The sequence below is a fragment of the Eptesicus fuscus genome, chromosome 14 (assembly GCF_027574615.1).
Source record: "Eptesicus fuscus isolate TK198812 chromosome 14, DD_ASM_mEF_20220401, whole genome shotgun sequence".
Taxonomy (NCBI): domain Eukaryota; kingdom Metazoa; phylum Chordata; class Mammalia; order Chiroptera; family Vespertilionidae; genus Eptesicus; species Eptesicus fuscus.
In genome coordinates, this window is record NC_072486.1 from 28280171 (window position 1) to 28286170 (window position 6000).

The following is a 6000-nucleotide window of genomic DNA, read 5'->3' on the forward strand; positions in this document are numbered from 1 at the left end:
ACTTGGCCTACTCTGTCTTTGAGACTTACTGGAAGATTTAGTGGGTGTTTTGGGGGAAAAGGCAGCAAGGCAGAATTAAAGAAGTTTGATGATCCAGTAGTGGTTCTTAAACTTTGTTGCCCATTAGAATCACCTGGGCAAGTTTAAAAAAATCCAAGTACCAGGCCTTGCCCCATACCAATTCAGTTAAAGTATCTAGGGACCCAAGCCTTCCTTAAAAAACAATCCTAGGTAATTTCAATGTGCAGCCCAATTTGAGAGCTAGTGATTTCTAGACTGATCACATACTCTAGATCTTTCCTAGTTATATGTTACTAGAGGCCTGGTACACGAAATTCGTGCATGGGTGTGTGTGTGTGTGTGTGTGTGTGTGTGTGTGTGTGTGTCCCTCAGCCCAGCCTGCACCCTCTCCAATCTAGGACCCCTCGAGGGATGTCCGACTGCCCGTTTAGGCTCGATCCAGGTGGGACTGGGCCTAAATGGGTACTTAGACATCCCTCTCACAATCCAGGACTGCTGGCTCCCAACTGCTTGCCTGCCTGCCTTCCTGATTGCCCCTAACCGCTTCTGCCTGCCAGCCTGATCACCCCCTAAACACTCCCTGCCAGCCTGATCGATGCCTAACTGCTCCCCTGCCAGCCCAATTGCCCCTAACTTCCCTCCCTTGCCAGCCTGGTTGCCCCTAACTGCCCTCCCCTGCAGGCCTGGGTGCCCCGCAACTGCCCTTCCCTGCAGGCTCAGTCGCCCTTAACTTCCCTCTTATGCTGGCTTGGTCACCCCTAACTGCCTTACCATGCAGGCTTGATTGCCCTCAACTGCCCTTTCTTACAGGCCTGATCCCTCCCAACTGCCCTCCCCTGCTGACCATCTTGTGGTGGCCATCTTGTGTCCACATGGGGGTGGCCATCTTTGACCACATCGGGGCAGCCATCTTGTGTGTTGGAGTGATGGTCAATTTGCATACTACCTCTTTATTATATAGGATTCCCTCTGCCTGAATGGCCCTTCATCCCTTCCTTTGGTGAAGACCCACTCACCTTTAAAATTTTACAAAGACTGTACTTTCCATTGACAGAGTTTACTCATTCATTTACTCAACAAATATTCACTGAAATGTTTCCCCTTCCATGGCAATAGCACTCACTAGTGACACAATACATTTTCATTATTATGTATTATTGTTTTTCCTGCAGAGACTGAGTTCCCTGAAGCCAGGGATCATGCTTCCTGAAACCAAGGTGAAATTGAGAAGCAAGGAGATATTCCTCCTTCTTTCCCTGTATCTCCCCTGACAAACTTAAGCTCGATTCTGTGCAAGGGGATCTTGCCCGGAAGCTTCTCTTTCTCTTATTAGCTTTGGACGGGAGTCCCTTCCCCAGTGATGAAGCTGAGATAAGGAAAGGCCCTTAAGCCTCTGAAACCAGTACCTTTTTTCTTTAAAACTCATTGTTTTGTTGTGCATAGATATCGTGGGTTAATTTGTATTTTAGAGATTTCTTACCTGAAAGAAATGATCTAATTTTTTTTTTTTTTTTCTAAATCAGATCCTGAGAAAAGGACTTTGGAGCAGGTAGTTTATTTTTGAAGTGGTTCCAGGAAGCACATTGCGGGAGAAGGGCTATGAGAAAGAGATGGGAGTAAAGTCATTAGAGAGTGCTTTCAGAAGGGGTTACCCTGTGGGTAGCTGGGACTCAATCCTGCCAGGCACCCTCTAAGAGACTGCATAGTCCCAGCAAGAGGCCAGGAAGCTGGGGCATTTACCCACATCCTGTGCAGCTCATGGGTGCAGGGTTAGCCCTGGAGGAATGCACTCTCCACCACTTCTAGCTTACCCCAGGAGTGGGCAGAACATGCTTCTGCAGGCAGAGAAGTCCACAGGCAAAGAGACACAGATGCTTGAAGTAGGAACTCATTGGTTTGTGAACTGTCCACTACTGAGGCAGGCAGCCAAAGCTACAGGAGTGGGTTGAGAGGATGTCAGTGGGGCACCAAGTATCTGCTGAGAAGATGTGGTGTTCAGTTTTGAGGAAGCTGGACTCAAGTTCTCTAACATTGTAACTCTGTTAGGTATCATGAAAACAGATCTTTAGTGTTTTGTGGCCAATTCCTGCTTATCCTCCAAATTCTCATCTTAGAGCCATCCAGCCAGAACTTAACTTATTCTTACAATTCTACAGCAGCTGCTCTTGGATGACCCTTACCACTGTCTTTTGGTGGTCTATTAGGAACATACCTGAAAGTATGCTCTATCCTTCCTGCCCGCCCCCCCCCCCCCCAAATCTCCCAATAAGCCATATCAGAACATAGGGATAATTTAGTTCCACCTGTAGCATTCTCACCCTTAGCCCAAGGTACTTATTTTCTAGTGAGGGATGTGTGTCTGTGGTGGGGGTGAGGATGAATGTTTAAACATGATCATAAGGCCATCTGGTGGCTTCCATTGAGGCTCAGCCATGTCCTGGGCATGTTATAATTACTGGTGGCATGTCTGAAGTCTTTTTGTAAAAGGACTGGAGATCCTCCTGGGAGATTATTATAAGGGATGAGGAAGCCAGTGGTGATGGCTTGCTCTGGTAACAAGCCTTAGTCATCAGAGGAGAGGGGCTATTCTGAGAATGGTATGGTGTCTATGACTCAAATTTGTCTCTAGTCCTGGCCTCCCTTTAGATCATGTCTCAGCCCTTCAGAGAATTGGGGTGAAAGCTATAAATGAAAATGAAAAGAGTTGTTTTGCTAGAACTCTATTGGACACGGGAGGTACAAACAAGATCACTTAGGGACCCCTCTAACAGAATATAATGTAATCGAGAGAGAGAGAGAGAGAGAGAGAGAGAGAGAGAGAGAGAGAGAGAGAGAGAGAACTTCTCTTTCAGCTCCAACAGTATCCATGGAAGGATTGGAAAAGGGCAGGAAGAAGTTAGAAGGCACATGGTATCTGACAAGGCTTGCTCCTTACCACAGGTAAGATGCCCCAGGGACTTACTAGAGTTGCTTGGGCAGTGCTTGATTGATGGTTGTGTCCCGATCAATGCAACCTCATTGGTTCCCATAGGCTTGTGAGGACTGAGCAAACTCTAGCTGCAGGAGAAACATCCTCCTTGATACTGGTAAATTATTTCATTTCTTTCCACAATCAAATTTAGGAGAATTATATACTGCATAGGTGCTCAATAATTTCTATGGACTAAAATAGCTTTACTCATCTTTGATAAACATCAAGAATGAGTAAGAATTGGAGAACTGATGCATGGTGAAATCCAAATCCCTTGGCGGGTGGTGTGGAATCCATTGATTATTTATTAATGTCATACAGAAATAAAAGCATGCAATAAGAAAACATGATCTCACTCATATGTGGAATATAATGAACAAAATAAACTGATGAACAAAATAGATCCAGAGACATAGAGGCATGGACCAGACTGACGAATCTCAAACGGAAGGTGGGGTTGGTTGGTGGGCAGAGATAGATTAATCGGGGAACTTATATGCATATATACACACAGACAATAGTGTGGTAAAGGCCTGGGAGGGGTGGATGTGGGGGGGAGGAGGTCAATGGGAAAAGAAAAGGGACATCTGTAATATTTTCAACAATAAAAATAAATTTTAAAAAATCTTGCTCGGCTAGCCGGCATGGCTCAGTGGTTGAACATCGGTCGACCTAAGAACCAGGAGGTCACAGGTTTGATTCCTGGTCAGGGCACATGCCCGGGTTGCTGGCTCGATCCCCAGTGTGGAGTGTGCAGGAGGGAACCAATCCATGATTCTCTCTCATAATGGATGTTTCTATCTCTCTCCCTCTCCCTTCCTCTCTGAAATCAATAAAAATATATTAAAAAACAAACACAAAACTTGCCCATAAAGCAGAATCCTAAATAATTAATAGTAATAAAAACACTTATTACAGGCTTAAAAAAAGAAAAGAAAACATTATATCTAACTAGAGGCCTGGTGCATAAAATTCATGCACTGGAGGGGGGGTCCCTCAGCCCAGCCTGCCCCCTCTCACAGTCTGGAGGCCCTCAGGGGCGGGAAGCAACCCAGTGATCAGGGGAAGGCAACGCCCCATTACATCTCTGCTGCTGCCACTGCCGGCAGTACAAGCCTCGGCCTGCCCTAGTTACCTGAACCTTGGGCAGCCCTGGGTGGCTGGGGGGCTGAGGGAACTGGGGGATTCCAGAGGTAGGCGCGCAGAGTGGCCGGGCCCACCTAGGGAAGGGCCCGGCCTTGCCGTGCGCCTGCCACCTGGTGGGGCTGAGGGGACTGGGCGCCACTATCTTGTGGCTGTGGGTGCTGCCATCTTTGAGGGCGGGGTAGTCAATGGCATATTCCCTCCTTATTGGCTGTGGACGCCACCATCTTTGAGGGTGGGGCAGTCAATTAGCATATTCCCTCCTTATTGGCTGTGGGTGCCACCATCTTTGAGGGCGGGGTAGTCAATTGGCATATTCCCTCCATATTGGCTGTGGGTGCCACCATCTTTGAGGGTGGGGTAGTCAAATGGCATATTCCCTCCTTATTGGCTGTGGTTGCTGTCATCTTTGCGATGGCATGAGAGTCAATTAGCATATTCCCTCTTTATTAGATAGGATGACTTTGTCACTATAAAAACTTCAGTGAAATTAAGTTACTACTGAAAAGTACTTTAATCAATCACTCTTAGTTTAGCATCATTTGCTAGCAGTATTTCTTGAGCACACTATTTAATATCTCTGAGCCTTGTTATTCTGTAAAACTGAGATAATATTACCTGCCTAATGATGCTCTTGAAAGTATTAAAGAAGATAATTTACATAAAGTGCTTAGTACAGTGCCTGGAATATGACAAGCATCTACCTAATAAAAGAGTAACATGCTAATTGACTGTACCTTCGAGACACTCACCAGCCAATCAGGAGTGAGCATGCAAATTAACCCAACAAAGATGGTGGGTTTAATTTGCATACACAGGTGTGGAGCAGCTGGGGGTGAGGCCATGGCGATGACACAGGCATTCTGCACCACCCTAGCCGCTCCAGGCCTCTGGGCAGCATGGGAAGGCGGAAAGGCGCTCTGGTCAGAGCAAAGGTGGTGCTGGCAGCCAGGGGAAGGAAGGCCCATTCTTGCACGAATCTTCGTGCATTAGGCCTCTAGTTTAATAATAATGATAGGTTATCTACAATATAATAATAATAACAACAACAATAATAACATAATCTATGGCTATGCTGATAAGATCCATCCAGGGAATTGCCTCTACTTTTTTTTAGTGTTGGTTTTCTAAGAATACATCTTTATGGTAACCTTCATAACTTAACTTTTTTTTTTAAGCCTTGATACAGACTCTTGTATAAAGCGTCAAGAAGTTTAGATACGTTCTGTTTGTCCAGGTTTTGGTGTTGTCTTATCTATTGTTGACTCCTTCAAAGAGTATCAGCAGATTAGTGAGGCCTCATTTCCTCTTATATCAACTGGATTGTCTTTTCTGCTTTTTGGTATTAGCCTTTGCTAGTTTGTGTCTCTTTCAAGCTAAACCAATACCTCACACAAGGGTCTGCCATGTCTTTCTTTTGGTATCTCCTGTAAGCTGCTTGAAGAGCATTTGCTGGAGCCGTGTGAAAGTGCATAGTTTCTAGAAGACAGAACTATGTTTCGCTGGAAGGTAGAGCTGTATTTTTCCTTCTTGGCAAACTCCTTTTCTTTGATGAAAGCCAAAACTTGAAGCTAGTGGTGACAGGGCAGGGTCCTAATTGCCGTGCTGTTAGAAATAAGGAGAGATGTTTATTGTTAATCAAGTAAAGAGCAAACCAAATTTCATCAGTGTAGTAAGATGAGCCCACTCAGTGGGCTGGTCTTATAACATACTTTTTCTAGTGAGCCTGGGAAAACTGGGGAAGTGGTAATAATAAAAACAGCATATGGTCTTTGCAGGAACTTTGTCATACATAAGCAATGTGCTGTGGGTGTGGTAATGAACATCAGGTGTATTTGGCCCAGGACTTCTAAACTCGGAGAAGA